The 17,815-nt window shown below is 32.6% G+C and overlaps 1 protein-coding gene across 2 annotated transcripts in view; it reads left to right on the forward strand.

The window, feature by feature from the left end:
- The window catches only part of SEMA3A (semaphorin 3A), a 228,951-nt gene that overhangs the window by 105,216 nt on the left and 105,920 nt on the right, over nucleotides 1–17,815 (forward strand). The window lies entirely within an intron of this gene.

The following is a 17,815-nucleotide window of genomic DNA, read 5'->3' on the forward strand; positions in this document are numbered from 1 at the left end:
CTGTGTAATGTGATATCCTCCTACATCTATGTTCTCATTTCCTAGACACCCCCTCTCATCCTCCTTTGCTCCTCCTAAACTTCAATACAGTCCATTCGTGCAGTTAGCCAAAAAAAAAAAAAAAAAAATCCACATGTAGCATCCTCCCTCACTAATACTGACATATTCTTATCCTTTATTCTTAACATCCCTTGAGAAACCCACATGGTTAGGCATCACATTTCATAGGCATTTTTAGGTTTCAACATACTGTAACTTTATTTTTCCTAATGGCATTGTCTTTGACAATTATAATAATAGTGAAAACCTCACAAGCAGGTTTCCAGAATATTGGACAGTCTGTATCTATAAAGACAGAAGTAATTCACCTACTGTTGAGGACAGAGTCCTACTTTATTTTGCTCATATTCAGACATTTTGACTTAAGATATGGAATATATGAAGCAAATGGGTACTGTGGCTTTTTATTAACCAGCTGGAAAGCTGCCTAGTTTTCCATTTTTCCTTATGCGTACTACCTTGGCATTAGCAAAATTTGAGTGTCTTCAAATAGGAGGAGCTAGATTTCTAATACATGCCATATCTGGGAGCATAAATTTAAATGATAGGAGACTATGCTCAAATTCCAGAAATGTTTAAAAACCACAAAATAACTCTCTCTAAAAAAGTATCTCACCTCTTTTGGGAGGACTTTTTATAATACCACATAGATAAGCAACAGTTGTACAGCTAACTATTTAAGATACTAAATGAATTTTGCCCCCATATTCTTGATATTCCAAATTAGCTATGAGGCATTCTAAGCACAATGGATTTAGGGGATTATTTTATGATTTGTGGAAAATTGGAATAACCAGATCATGCCATAAGCAATTTCATCTGAATTTTTATGCATTTATTCTCAACTCACTGTCTCAATTCAATCCAGAGAGCTGATTGGTCCCTTTAATGATTCAGATTTTCTGAGTGAAAATTTATAAAGAAACACGTACAGAATTACAATTCAGTAATCAGACATAATTTCCCTACTGTGTTATTTTATTATCTAACCTAATTTTAGGATTATTTTCAAATATAAATATCATTTATCTTATAGCTACTTGATCATTTATTCAAAATACGTACAATAATCTCAAAAACTGCCTTGAAACAATAACCAGGTCATCATTTTCCTGGTCTTTACGGTTATTTTTTTTTAAAGCATTTTAAAGCATCAAAAGAAATAAATAATTAACACTTAGGGACTTGAAAGAGATAAAGAAATTAAGAACTGTAGCAAAACTGTGAATGATTCTATAAAATTAAATCTGACTCAAAAATCAAGCCATTAAACGTGTAACCAAATGAAATTTCATTGAAATGGTTGGTGGTTCTAAGCGTACTATATACCAACCACTTGTATGATCACTGATGCTCAGCCAAGCAGAAATCTGGACTTGAAACAGGCCAACAAAAATAAACATAAGATAATTAGTAATGACACTTGAAATGTAGCTTGAATTGTATATAGAATAATGTCTTTTACAGAATTAACTGTGGATTTAAGAATAAATGTTGTAACAGTAACACACAAAGGTGACCATGGAAAGAGGCAGAATTATTTGGTGGAAAGGTTCTAAAACTGAGATACTAAATAATCATTTATTCTCCCTGAACTTCAGTGTTTTTATTTATTTTGATGGATTGCATAAAATAGTAATATTAATAAATCTAGACTATCTGGAGGCCATGGTTATCCCTTATTTGAGTCAGTCATCATTTTGGTTTTATTTACATTTATTACTTACAATACTAAATAAGTATGTATTTTTAAATAAACGTGGTTTCAAATTATTATTTAGTTAATTACATTTGTATTTAGTTGATTATTTTAGTAAATACCAGTAAAAACATACATATAGTAAATAGATATGGTGAACCATCTCTTATAAGGTGATCATAATTTAATACCCTTGTATATAAATATAGAAAATGTTATCAGAAATTGGTTTATTTACCAAAATAATTTTAAGTAATTAGATTTCAATCAAATTTGGACCTCCTTCGCATTTTGACATTCTTTATAAATGTTTTTATGTGTTTCTGTGATGTCATATCCTACTGATTAAATTCTAATATCAAATTTTAAGGATGAAACCTCTCTTTTGAATATAACTATAATGACACAGTAATGAATAGCACTAGCAATTGACATTATATATTATTTAAATGATCCTGTACACTTCAGACAAGATTTGACTATGTACTTTTAGGTATGGATGACTACTTTGAGAGCATGCCACCTGCAGTGTTTTAATACAGTCAGATTTAGTTTTTCTATCCATGTGCAGGTTTTGGATGGCTTGAATTTCTTGTTAGACTTCATAACTGGTTGATATAGGAATTCCTTGAGCTCAAAAGCTAATACCACTATGGACTTTACCTGTAGAATTTTTTATAATCAAGATGCTCCTAGATTTTCCTTGGTCATATCTTAAAAAGAACCTCAGGACTAAATTCTTACAAGATTTAATATAGTATAACCTTTTCTTTTTAAATTAAGGAACAGCACTTGTATGCAAGATTAAAAATAAAGATGACCCAAAAAAAGTATTTATTTTTCAAATAGTCTTTTTTTAATTTAGTAATACAGGATTCTTCACTGATAACAATAATATTAGAAATTACCTAAATTTCCACTCCACAGTGTACCGACTGCCATTTTCATTATCTTTTACACTCTTTTGTTATCATCTTGAGTTCTTTCCACTTTCCCCTTCCTGCTGCTCATCCTTGTTATATAGCTTTGTATCTAGAATTCAGCCCAAATAAATAATTCACAATTTGAAAATGAATGAAACATATGTAATATATTCTAGTCTTTCAAGAGCATATATTTCTTGCCTTTCTATACATCTCTTCATTTTGAATTTGTATACTACAAAGTATGTAGGAATATATGTCATAACTTACAGTATTCAATTTTATACTACTAGTATTTATTTATTTTATACTGCTAGTATTTAGTATTTACTTCATACTGCTCTCAGTCTTTATGTGTTACTTTCTCTCCACATCTAAAATTTTACAGTTCTTAATGACAGGGATTAAAATATTTTTTTTAAGAGTAATAAATAGGCATTAACAATGGGCTAGTGCTATTCATTACTGTTGGCATACAACAGTAGCATGGATAATTAAGATGATGATAAAATAATTTTAAGGAAGCAGCATGAAACCAAAACTACAAGGCAAACTGAAAAGCTACCCCAAAAGGTAGACTCCTTTTTTTAAGTATTTTTCTTCTACCACCATGGGGCAAGCCATCCTCAATCTTGCTCTCAGTGTTAGAAAGAAAAAGCAATGAAGAGGGCAGAAATTAAAACAGAGAACCTTTAGTCAATCTCATAATTAAAAATGAAAAATAGTGTTTTGTTCTCTTAACCTTTAAAATATACAATATAGTTTGTGTGCATCTGTATGTTTAAAAAATTGTAGGGATTCCCTGGTGGCGCAGTGGTTGGGAGTCCGCCTGCCGATGCAGGCGACACGGGTTCGTGCCCTGGTCCGGGAGGATCCCACATGCCGCGGAGTGGCTGGGCCCGTGGGCCGTGGCCGCTGGGCCTGCGCATCCGGAGCCTGTGCTCCGCGGCGGGAGGCCACAGCAGTGAGAGGCCCGTGTATCGGGGGAAAAAAAAAAAATTGTAAACCTAGTATCATGGTTAAGAAGTACCTTAAAATATATGTAATATTAAGTCATATATATATATTTATATGTAATATATAATATATGAGATCAGATATATAGAATATATGTAAATGTGTTTATATGTACATATATGCATTCATATTTATAACTACATATCCATATAAATATAATTAGTAGTCTAGCATAACTTTGTTATGCTATCTGCATATTTCCAGTTTTTCCTTTTGTGTATATATATATATATATATATATATACACATATATATAAACATATGTATATGTTTAGGGGCTTTCTAACTGTAATTATGTATATTACCCATCAATATTGATCAAATATAAGTTTGGAAAATAATGACAATTTAAAAAAAATTAACAGTGCCAAGACACTTAGAAAATACAGTTTTGCTAAATTTTTCTTTCCTGTTATTCCCAGTTCATTGTTCAGGTTGGTTCATTCTTCTAATTATGCCACAAATATATCATGTGCTTTCTTCAACTTATTAAAAACATCTCTTCATTTTGAATTTGTATGCTACAAAGTATGTAGGGATATATGTCATATCTTACAGTATTCAATTTTATACTACTCTCGGTCTTTATGTGTTACTATTCTCTCCACACCTAAAATTTTACAGTTCTTAGTGACAGGGATTAAAGTATATTATTTTAAGAGTAATAAATGGGCATCAACAAGCTGAGCAAGATACTAATTGAGCTTTCAACTACTCTTAAAATAACTTATGATGACTTATTATGTTTTCTGTAATTGAAAATGTCATCTACAATGACATAAATGCCCAGTCCACGCAAATGGTAATTTTAGGTGTAAGGTATGATTTTCAACAGCAAACATTCTAGTTAATAAACCAAGTAGAAAAAAGTGAGTTCCCCTGGCTTCAAAGAAGATGGTAGTAACTCTGAGTTCTTTAGCTATAAGGAACTAAATTCTGGCAAAAACTGAACGAGCTTGGAAGAAGACCCTGAGCATCAGAAGAGACTGCAGCCCCAGCTGCCATCTTGATTTCAGCCTTATGAGATCTCGAGCAGAGGTTCCTGCTAAACTTTGCCCAGACTTCTGACCCACGGAAACTGGGCTATAATCGGTGTTGTTTTAAGCCACTAAGTTTGTGGTAGTTTGTTGTATAGCAATAGAAAACTCATATAGGTAGATAGATAAGAAATATTCCTTTAGAAGATGTATTTCTAAAGTAGTGTGATTGATGTTCTTGTAGCAACCTAATATAGTGGCTTTTAGATTTCAGGCTAGAAAAGGATGCTTTTTACCAAAGGTGAAAATGATCTTTACCAGTGGTAGAAGAGTAAGTAATACAACGATGATTGGAATATTTGACAGCAGTTGAGGGTCTAGCATTTTAGATGGTAGGAAAGGATCAATATGATATAGTGATTCCAGCTATCGGACCTACCAGGGCAGATGTGAATGTACAGGAAGGAAGTACACTTTTATATAAGAAGGTAGCATAGAAGTCTGACTGAAGAGGGAACTTCTTGAAATCTGTGTATATATGAATTACAGATACAATGAAAGATTTACAGTAGAGACTTATCATAGACGTCAGGACAAGATAATAAGATGGACATAGAAAGCTTAAAAAAGATCTGTGTTATAAAATTAACCCAGGTTCTAGAATGTGGTAGAAAGCCTCAACAGTAACTGAAGACAAAAATGAGGTTATTTTTTGCATAAAAGATCATTTCCTAAAACAGTTGGTTTAGGAATCCACATGGAATTCCTGGTTAGGAATTTTCTAGTTGGGAAAAACAGAGTCCAAGAAAACTGCCATACAGCTTATCAAATTTTATAAAAGACAGCTGTAACAAAATGTAGTTCTTAAATGAAATTATAATATAAAATTTATGTACTTAGAAATTCTTAAGAAACACAGGGAGGACAGGGTGCACAGCCTCAGACCCATGCAAGCAGAATTTTGGAGCTGAGTTCCTTGCATAAAACCAGGAGCTGTGAAAGACAGATGCACCTATCCATGAAAAATGGAATAAAAATGTATTGCTTACCAGCCAGAGGAAGCAGCAATAAATGGATATGATATATTCTAAGGTTCTTGCATTGTCTGGACAGTAGTAAGTTAGTCATAAAAAATAAATAAAAATAAACCAAGTAAAAATGCTTGATTTATTCTAGGTTGTGTAATTATAATTGTTTGATAACAAAAAAAATCTTGCTTTATAGCCAGAAACTGACTTCTACCAGTAAGAGAGATACATTTATAAATAATACAAGTGTTCACTATAGTAGATTAGAAATAACGACCCAAAAGTCAACTTAACATGTGATATAGAATGTCTTCCTCGTCATTAATTTGAAAGCAAAAGAAGCCTCCCAATATCTGGGTACTTCTCTAAGGACTACTCTGCCTGTATTTTGCAGTAGTTAACCACACAGCCTTAAAGATCAAGTCTTATGAATTCTGGATAATTAATTTAGATATAAATATTTGGAGCAGTTAATTTTTTCTAAATAAAACAGAGACATTGTTAAACAGCCATGCATGTATAGATTTATTTAATTATATAAAAAGAATGAGTGAAGAGCTATGGAGATTTATGGTACTATGACAATTTGAATTTCAAATCACTTTGAAGTTCCCATTAACTTCTGTGTATAGCCATGATTAATTGCTAAACTTTATTCGAAGTAAATCTGAAAAATGGAGACAATAAGATGATAATGCAATGTAGTTTTTGGTAATTAAGTAATTCACAGTGCTTTATAGGAGTTGCAAACTTAAATACCTACAGTACCATGCAGGTGACATAAAAAGATGAAAATGGAAACACAAAAAATGGGGAGCAATGGAAACGTTGAATTGTCCTATGGAAAGTTCTAAGTCTCATGAAAAGATTTCTTTCATATTAAAGATTTCAAAACCGCATGTCAACTAAATAAAGCATGTCTCTGGGCCAGATTCAGTTCATGCACTGCCAATTTGAAAGTTTACTTAAGATATAGTAACCCTGGGGTTTTGGGGGGGTTTTGTTTTTAATACATGGGCTGCATGATCATTGTATACAATATTCAAAGTAGATAAAGGGCTTCCCTGGTGCCGCAGTGGTTGAGAGTCTGCCTGCCGATGCAGGGGACGCGGCTTCGTGCCCCGGTCCGGGAAGATCCCACATGCCGCGGAGCGGCTGGGCCCGTGGGCCATGGCCGCTGGGCCTGTGTGTCCGGAGCCTGTGCTCCACAGTGGGAGAGGCCGCGGCGGTGAGAGGCCCGCGTACCGCAAAAAAAAAAAAAAAAAAAAGTAGATAAAAACAATATATATAGAAAAAATATCTAAACTAGAGATTCAGTATTTTGATGAATTTTCTTCAAGTTTTTTTTCCCATGTATCTTACATAGTTGTTGTATTACTACATATTGCTTCCACAATGACTTAACAAAGGTGTTAATTCTAGATATTATAACATTTAATATAAACATTTATTTTAATATCTGTATCATAATATATTTTGTAGATAGGTCATAGTTTACTACCCTCCTCTTATTGGCATTTACATTTTTTTTCAGTCTTCTAAATACCATGGTGAACCTATTCTCGCTTTAATTTTAAAATTTTTATTTTCATTTGTATATTTTTCCAAAAGTAAAATAATCAAGTTAAAGTATATGGACATTTTTAAAGAGCTTCCTAATTCCCAAATTATTCTTTAAAATTTATCTTCTTCCCAAGAATTGACAGGATTGTCTCTTTGCTAAAATACCTTTGCCAAAAATAAAAATTATTTTGTAATCTTTGCTAATTTGCTAAAAGAAAATCATATATTTATGTCATATGATTATAACAACACTTGAATGACAAAGCTTTGCTAAAACAAAGCTTGGTATAAATAAAATGTTAGTTCTTTTGGCCTCATTGCTTCCCAGATGGTATCTATGAAAAAATCTTGAAATGTAAAGAAACCATATGAGTAGATTCCAATACTTCTTACAGAACATATGCTGCTTTCTATTGACATATTTACATTTAGGTCAATAAAATTCCCCAGTGGTGTCTAATCATGGATGTGACAAACACATTTATAAAAAGAAGTGGTTAAAAATAATAGCTGTACTTTCACAGTTTAGGATAAAAAACACTGATGCTTTGTGAAATTATAAGATGGCAAATACAAAATAACTATGTTTTGGACTTAGAAGACTTAAAATGCACATGGAAAGATCAAGTGAATTGTTCCATTACTTTACTTTTTGGGGACTTTTGATTTGCTCTTTGAGCTCACTTTACCAGATCTCACTGGGGCAAAATATTTTAGAGTAAATTGTTCATGTTCTGGAATTTCTCATTCTAGCCAAGATAAAATTTTCCCTTTCATTGTTATATACCTTGGGAGTTAACAGGCATTCATAGCTGAATGATTAAACCATGACAGGTATGAGATATCTGCATAAACTCAAATTAAGCTCCTATTAAAAACATAATCTGCATGAAGTATGAACACATATGCTTTCTGTTTTCCTTGGTTTATACCATTAATTTTAATGATGACAAAAAGCAGATGAATTATGTCACTGATGTTTGTTTGAGGAACCCAGATAAATTCAGATCCCTTAAATTTAGAGGGCAAATCCTATTTAATCCAGCTGTAGGAAGTGTATGTTGTTACTGGGTGGACAACAAATAAAGTGATACTAATTTCTCACAAACTTGGAAACGAAGTAATTTCATATATTTTTCTGCAAATAAAGTTAGAACTATGTTAGTTTTTTTCTACTTGTCTTTACTGTATTAGAGTATAATGTGGGGACTATATTAAATACAGTGTTATCTGTCATGGTCAATTCAGTTAAGATTAATTCAGGACCTAACGTACACTTGAAATACAAGGAAAACACAGTTAAGAGATATTATTATAACACTTCATGTATGATGTATATTTATAAAGTAACATGGTGTGCAAATCAAACACAAAAAACAAGGATTTTAGAATCCCTCCATTTATTACTGGTTATGGAAATTGTTTACCTGACTCTGCTATATACTATGTAACCTTAGGCAAGTCATTTTTTCTCAGTCTTTGTTACTTCATCTGTAAAATTAGTGTTATCATACTATGTACTTCAAGGGGTATTGTAATGATAAAAAAGTAAATACCTATAAAGCACTTAGGAGAGTGTGTGTGGCTAATATTTGCTTAACACATATTAGCTATTACATTATCATAGATAATGAGTTATCAACATGCTATCATAATAAAGATGTACCACTAATAGTGAATTTAGGATCATTAAAATTATAATGAACTAAATTTCTATATGGTTTAAGTATGCTTTCCTATGTTAATTCACATATCTCATTGAATCTTTGAGGCAAGTATGTGCAGTATTTTCATAGATAAGAATGTTGACACATGAAAGATTTTTGAAACTTGTTTTAGAGTTTACAGTCAATAATTGGCACAACGGGTTATATAATCTAGATTTTATAATTATTAATAATATTTTTGACCACATCTACCTTCAAATTCAAATAACAACAACAAAAAATCTGGGTCACAGAAAAGCCAAATAATCTCTGGAGACAAATTTTAGAGGTAAGATTTCCGCTTTAGTAAAGCAGTGCTTGAACAGACTATAGAAATTGAAATCAATGATTTTAACCATTCCTACTTACATTTAATCTAGAGATAAACTTTATAGAAATGTTGTGTACCCTGATGATATTATCCTTCTTTCTATTTTGGATCCTCAGAGTTTCTCAGGAACAGAAATTATATTCAGTGAAAAAAGTCTGCATAGATGTAACTAGAAAGGGATCACATATCATGAATATTAAATTGGACTATATTTTATATAACTGGAATATTTTTATTTAATAGATAAAATATATTTTTGTCAAAACAATTATCATATAATTGGCTTTTGCTGAGAAAAATTTACTTTCCAAAGTGTATATTTGAAAAGTATGGGCAATTATTGAATAAGCATAATTATAATTATTGACTCTAAACATTTTAGCATCAAATGACTACGTTTGGGATTTAAAACCAAATCTTGTAATTATTGTACAGCTAAAACTACTCAAAAATATTATCAATAATATGAGAAGAAGGTATTAGTATACTCAGTTCTAAAAATCCTTACAAGTATATAGCTTTTCCTTGAGCTTATCTTTCACTGAGATTCTTTTTCAATTAGCAGTCAGTCATTTACTTGCAACAATGTTTTATTAGATTGTAGAGAAAAATAAAATTCTAATGTATGGCTGCAATCATAGTGAAATCAAAGACAGGGCTAATATAATCAGAGCAGAAAATTATACTTGCTTTATTCACATAGCACTACTTTTTAAATTTCCCAGCCCTCAGTGACAGATACCAGGGTTACATTTCTTTTGTATCTTCCCACAATGTATATTGTTAAATAACTCTTTCTGACAGGTTAATTTTTATGAAGTTTATTATTCGTAATTGCTCTTATATTCTTTTGAAGAGCCAAGGCCTCTTAATAGCTCTCAATTTTGAAATAACCATGGAAAATGGAAGATTTCATACAGGCCAGGAAACTAAGTTTGAATGATTAGAATAGCAGAGGGATTGGGGCTGAAGTTCAATAGCTGAATTTATAAAAATAAATGAATACCAAATAATAGTATGTAGAGAATGAAAACGAAAATGGGTTTTAAAAGTCTGGATAATCCCTGTATTATGTTCAAGGACAGAGCCAAAGAACAACAGAAGCAAATGTCCAAATTCAGAGGGATAGGATGAGAGAATCATACCAAGTTAGAAATGGAAAGGTCTTTGTCGAATAGCTGATTTGGAAACTCTTGCCATGACTACATAAAGTCAATAAACCCTAAAGATTGCTTATAAAACATATGTATGCTTAGCTTCAGTTTTCTGGAACAAAGAATCTGTAGCTTCACTGGAATATTAAAGGGAATTCTGATGCAACTAAAGTTAAGAAACGTGAAATACAAAGAAACTAAATGACTTGACCATCATAACACTCAACATAAAAAATTCCTTTAAACTGCCGTAATGTGTAAGAAGAGCTAATTCTCCCCTCCCCAGGCTATGGCAATAGGTCTTTTCCTGTCACAAGACTCATGTATCTTTAAATCATCCTATGCATCACTGTCAGATTCATCATAATATTGCACCTCTTTGATGCTATTGTTCTCCAGCTAAAATTATCACCGTGTCATGAATGCATGCTAAATTGCTTATTCTGGCACAGAAAACTACCCACAGTTTGATTTCAAATTTATTTATCCACCTTATCTCTTAATATATGTATACAGTCTTCATTGTCTAAACTCAATTTTATGTTACTTATCATATGAATTATATCTATTTTGAGGGGATTTTGTTCATGCTGTTTCCTCTAGATGGACTAACCTGCGTCTGTGCTTTCCTCTGCCCTCTCTCTATGAGCTCCTCTGGCCCTCTGCACCCATAACCAGTGAACACACAAACACACACATGCGTACTCCTAGATACACTCACCTCCCATCAAAATACATTTTTAAAGGACTAAATCAAATAAAGCTTTTCTTTATATGCTGAAACATAAAATTATCTATCCCCACTTTGAACCCCTGTAGTTTCCAGTTTCTACTATCATAGGGTACATCTCATGCAGTTATTTTTTCAACGTAGTATTTATGGTAAGCCCACTTTTTTATATAGTGGTTAAAAACATGGATTTGGAAAGAGTTCTGTTATCAAATTCTTACTCCATCATTTATTGTCTTTATGACTTCGAGTATTAAATGGAAAATGTCTCTGCTTCTCATCTGTAAAACTGGCACAATAATAGTAAGGTTGTTTGAAGAGACATAGATGAACTCTTAGGACGTTATTAACACTTAGTATGTGTTCAATGTTAAGTGAAATAGCTACCAAATACTTTATAAACATTGTAATAGCATATGTATGTAATATTATTATTATGTAATTTTTATTGTAATTTCTTGCTCATTGAATTAAATAATTAGACCTTTCATGTTCATATTCCAAACATAATTCTTACATAGTCACAGATCAATATATATTTACTGTACATATTAATATTTATATAGTGTTTCAGAAAATATGTAAATTAGAAAGTTTCTAAAATAAATATAGAAGGGCAAATCCCAATAAGAAATTATATATATTTTATAAGTAGAAAATTGTATTTGGCAAAAGCCCAAACAGCTTCTCCAGTTTGATGTTCCACTAGCCAACATCACAGAGATACATGGAGTAATTTCTGTAAGTAAAAACTGGTCAGGTGAAACAGTTATCCTGGAATTATGGAGCTATTACATTGATAAGACAGATTTTTGAATTTCTACAAAGGGCAATTTTGATAACTTTTCCCTGAATAAAATGGCTGTATTGAAAGGAGTAATATTTATTAACAAGCTTAATATTAATAATAACTGATGAACTACAAGGTCCAATGAAAGTTAAAGAGGAACAGGGATGTAAAAGCAAAGGGATTGTAACGTTATGTTTTTTGTCATTAAATTTTATTTTTTGTCTTTTATAGTAAGTAAACTTGTATTTGAAGTGTATAACAAGTATCAATCTATTAATAGGGACACACAACACTAAAAAGTTAAAGATTATCATGTTTCTTAAAACTCACTTTAAAGCTAGGTTTAATATTTAAATTTTGTAGTCTGGCCTCTACTGCACAATTGTGTTCATATCTGTGTCATATCCTTGAAGTATTAGCTCCTAGAGTCCAGGGCAATGCCCTTGCTATTCCTTGGATATAGTTTTTCTCTAGTGCACTCGGTCACACGGTCACTCATTTATTCATTCTTTTTTTCATTGAGCTTTAACTCAGTGAAAAGTTCTATCTTAGTATTTGGGAGAAATATAATGAATCAGATTTTTCCCTCGCCTCAAAAGTATTTAATAGGAAGAAAAGAAAAACGTGCATTATTGAATAGCAAGGTTGAAGGTAACAAATGGCACAAAGAGATTACGAATAGATTTCTATACAAGTTCCAGGGAGAAAATATTTTTTCTGCTGGGGAAAAGTAATGAACATTTAATGGACTGGTATTATGACTTAAGCTTTAAACAATGAGTGAAATTTTTGCCTGCATAGATTAGGGAAAAGTGATTTGAATGAAAGAAGGATGGCATATAAAAAAATACAGGACATGTATTTGTTCATCTGTTCTGCCATTAAAAGTTACTTAGGATAACCCCTAGCTAATAAAAATAAAAAACTAGTGATTTTACTATAATCTTTCCTTGTAGATTTCATGAACTTTTTCTACTATGATTGTGTTCTGAAGACAAATTTTCTTTCCCTAGAGGGCCTCTAATTTTCAGTTCTACCCTTTTGCTGCTAAGGGAATAGGATCTAGAGCTGTGTTGTCCAATAGAACTTCTGTGACAGTGGAAATGTTTGCATCTGTGCAATATTGTATTCACAAATCTCATGTGACTATTAAACACTTAAAATATAACTAGTGTGACTGAGAAATAGGATTTTTAATTTTAATTAATTTAAATTGCTACATGCAGCTCATGGCTATTAGAATTGCACAGCATAGATCTAGAGTAACCTTTTTAGGAGAAGTAAATCCAGTTGAATTTTATCCACAAGTGGATCTCCTTTGGGTAAAATATAGTATGTCACAGTATTTCCTATGAGATCCTGTTACGTCCCTTCATTGCTGAAGCCAGTAGTTTTACCCAGTATTGTCATTGCTTGGGTACTATTGTTAATTAGGATATGCACAAAGGAAATTAATAAACTATATATCCAGGAAGCTCTGAAGACTTCTACTAGGAAGTAACTTTTGAATTTAGTCTTAAAGGAAAGGAAGTTCACCCTGGGGTTGAGGACAGGTGAGCTGGGGATAGTTCAGGCAGAGATGAGAAAAATATGGTGTGACCAAGGAATACTTGATAATTCATTAGAACTGACAAACAAAGTATCTTTGTAAAGAGCAGGAGAGGAGAAAGAGCAATTTGAAAAAATTTAATAATGTATGTTTTAAAATACTGTCCAAGTATTGGGTTTGATTAAGTTTATATAGTTTCCCACCCCAAATGGTTATTCTATCACATATACATAGGATTTTCTTTTCTTTTCTTTCTTACAAACATCATTTATGTTTTAATCATTAAAACAACTAAAATTGCAGGTTTGTTCCCTAAATTTATTACTTGGGCAAGATTGAGATTTAGGAAATTTATTGCCATGATGTCACCACTGGTTTATAATTTATAAAACTTTGGATTAGACATTAGCACAGTTATTATTTCCTCTAATGTCTTACCTCACCGCAGTCTAATAACATTCAGGAAATCCAGAAGACAAAGGGGAAAGAGTGGTCTTGAAAGCTAAAAATAGTTGCTGAAAACTGATGCAATCATGTAATAAAATATGGCACAATAACTTATATGATATGCTCACAGTATCTGCTAAAGCAATTAGAATCCATGCAGCTAGATTTCTGTTCATGTATTACTAAAAATGAAAAGTATTTCAGCCCAAGTAAGAATATAAGCTATGTGGTTTAATTGTATACATTGGTCTTAAGATTTTTGGCCTTATTACTTGCATATGTGATCTGTTTAACACTCTTTAAAACAGAAAATCATTGAGTAGCAATCAGATTTCAAAAAGTCTTCAAAGTACAGCCAGACAGTTGTCTACGTGATACGCTACGTATGACAACAGAGAATGTACAATTACATTAACACAGACTTCTTTTCCAAGGGGTCAGTGTTTTTACACATCTAATAGGTCTCGTGCACTAGATAACAGAAACAGCAATATTGGTGTCTCTCAATCACATTAAGTTCATCAGACGTATTAAATGGTAGCCCTTTTTAATTGAGAATTTTTATACATATTATATATATATATATATTTAACATCTTTATTGGAGTATAATTGCTTTACAATGGTGTGTTAGTTTCTGTTGTATAACAAAGTGAATCAGCTATACGTATACATATATCCCCATATCTCCTCCCTCTTGCATCTCCCTCCCAGCTTCCCTATCTCACCCCTTTAGGTGGACACAAAGCACAGAGCTGATGTCCCTGTGCTATGCGGCTGCTTCCCACTAGCTATCTGTTTTCCATTTGGTAGTGTATATATGTCCATGCCACTCTCTCGCTTCCTCCCAGCTTACCCTTCCCCCTCCCCATGTCCTCAAGTCCATTCTCTACGGCTGTGTCTTTATTCCTGTCCTGCCCCTAGGTGCTTCAGAACCATTTTATTTTTTATTTCATATATATGTGTTAGCATATGGTATTTGTTTTTCTCTTTCTGACTTACTTCACTCTGTATGACAGTCTTTAGGTCCATCCACCTCACTACAAATAACTCAGTTTTGTTTCTTTTTATGGCTGAGTAATATTCCATTGTATACATGTGCCGCATTTTCTTTATCCATTCATCTGTTGATGGACGCTTAGGTTGCTTCCTATACATATTATATTTAATGGGGTTTTTTTGGTCAGAAAAGCTTTTGAACTGGACTGTGGTCTAGCTATAGAAATGAACAATTTTCAGTGCATTTTGGGAGTTCAAAGTATTTACATATTTCTAAACATATGTCTTAATTTCTACTGATGAATATATAGGCAGGCATTTCCACTGTAGCTTGAGAGATATTAATCAGTATAGGAAAGAATGATCTTATTTTGGTAACTATAAACAATGAAAAAATAAATTAATATTTTTGAGGGCATACTAAGTATTGTTTTATATACATTATTGCAGTAAATATTCCCAATCAACCCTATGAGATTTTCCTATCCTCCTTTTATAGATGACTGAGCTTCAGAAGGGTTTAGGGATTGCCTGAGGCCCAGATAATAAAAGGCACAGCCAGGGATAATATCCATTTCTGTCTGATTTCAACAGCTTTAGACTCTATTACTATGTGTAACAGGTATGAATTTTACACTACAAACATTTCTATGTAAGAAATATCTTTTAGTTCCCTATTGTGAAAGCAAATTATATTTATTCCAGGCCCCATATCACTAGGCTGGAAAGGAAATTCAATCTTTTACCCTTCAGTAGAATCCTATAAGAATATAGAATAATTACACTGTAGAAACCCAGAAATGTGGGCAAGAGTTCTGTTTAAAGGAAAAAAGACGGAAAGGAAAAAGGCCAGCTTTGAACACATTACCTGACACCATGACAAAGGATAGTTTTTCATCTTCTCTTAAACTGTAACTGACATGCTTAACCTCTCTTCCTATGAAGTTTAATCCTTTACCTTGTAAATCAAATGTTAAACACGAGGTTTCAAGTCCTTTTCATATACCTTGGCATTGTCTTACTAACGTGGATACATGATCCCAGACATCATGTGTCTCTCACTTTGACAGATAGCTCCTCTATCTTTGTCAGTATTGTAAAATGTCTTATGAGGACAAGAAATTTATACTAATATTCATAACAATATTTTCAGCCACACCACCACCTCTCCTTGATGCTTCCTCTAACCTGTGAGGACTAATCACATAGACAGATTTTAATACTTTCTATCATTGTGGCAGTAGAGTGTATATCATCTACTGAGCATATTTATTTTGGATTGTTTCCTAATTCTTATCTAAATATTTCTTAAGATTTCTTCTATGCTTCTTCTTAGTATATGGCAATAAATTTCATATTATAATTTTAATATTCAAGTGTCTATGACAAATGTGTATTTGTAAATAAGTTTATAATTTGGTGACTTATCTAACTGTTTTTAAGTAATATTTCTTTCAAGTTCTGGTAGGAAAGTTTACAACAATGGTAACAACTTGTGTTAAATTTTCATATTCTTGTAGCAGTAATATGAGCAGTATTAATAGAGTAAAAATACTGTCTGTTTTTTATTTTGCTGCTTTAAAAATACTTTATTTCAATTCTTTAATCCTCACAATAAACATTTGAGATTAAATATCCTTATCAACATTAACTTTTAGAAACCGAAGGCTCAGAGATATTAATTGGCCACCAAAGAACCAGAGCTAATCATTGGCCCAAGTGGGCCTGACTCCTGACTCACTGCCTTTCCTACTACAACTTAGCACAATTCTGAGAAACCCCGTAAATTTTTCACAGTGTAAATTTTAGAATTCAGCTAAAGAACCATCATTGCTAGGGGATAGCTATTTACCAAGTACAGAATCACTGCAAGCCAACAGGAGACTTGGTAATTCTTACAGTAGTAAAGATGGAGAACATTTTTGGTTTGCTTCCTTTTTCACTCTTCTTCCCTAACTCAAATGAATTTTAAGAGTCATAATTGAAACTCTGCCATTAGCTCCATCAGAGATATTAAATGTTAAATAAAGTGATGCATATTGGCCATAAAATGAACACCATTTACTATCCTAAGAATATAGAAAATGCTTTTATGTGAATAGTAGAGAAATTGCCAAAAAAGGTATTTTATTTCAGTCTGTGGACAAGCTAATGTGCTACTGGAAAATGCATACATATTCTGACCTAATTAATTTCCAGAGCACTTGGTTCTGAAAAGAATGCTCAGAAATACCCCAGTTTACTCCACTGTCATATAGAAGCCTCACATTCTGAGGACAGTGTCTTAGGCATGAGTTAGTTATCTCCTTATTAAGGATTTTGTTGCAGTGCTTTCTGGCATACTTTCTACCATAGTCAAATGTTCACTTAAGTTTCTGGGTGCTTGAGCCTCAACTGAGCAGACTTCCCTGTGATAAAAATGTGTCACCTCTGTGCTTGTTGTCCTAAGGACACTATCTCCAGGCACACCCATCCTAATAGTTTGATATTTCCCACTTAGAGAAATTGATAAGGATAGTTTCAGGTACCTTCCACCTTCCAAGGTGTGAGTAACTTTAAAATGCTTGAGGAGCTTGTAAGCATCAACGTCGTAGGAATGACAGAGTGGAGGACGTGACTGCTATGATTATTTCCTTCTGGAAAGTACATACAGAGAAGTGAGATAACGTATATTCTTGCAGACATCTAATATAGTGAGTTGTTATTTTTTCTCTACGTGAAGGAAGTAAAGGAGTTACTTGTTTAAATTTAACATTCTTTCAAGAGCCATTAAGGAGGCTCTTAGCATAGCTAGGTGATAAAATGAACACTCATCGCAGCGCGCTTGTCCTTTAGAGTTCACT

Source organism: Phocoena sinus, chromosome 9 (genome assembly GCF_008692025.1).
Source record: "Phocoena sinus isolate mPhoSin1 chromosome 9, mPhoSin1.pri, whole genome shotgun sequence".
NCBI lineage: Eukaryota > Metazoa > Chordata > Mammalia > Artiodactyla > Phocoenidae > Phocoena > Phocoena sinus.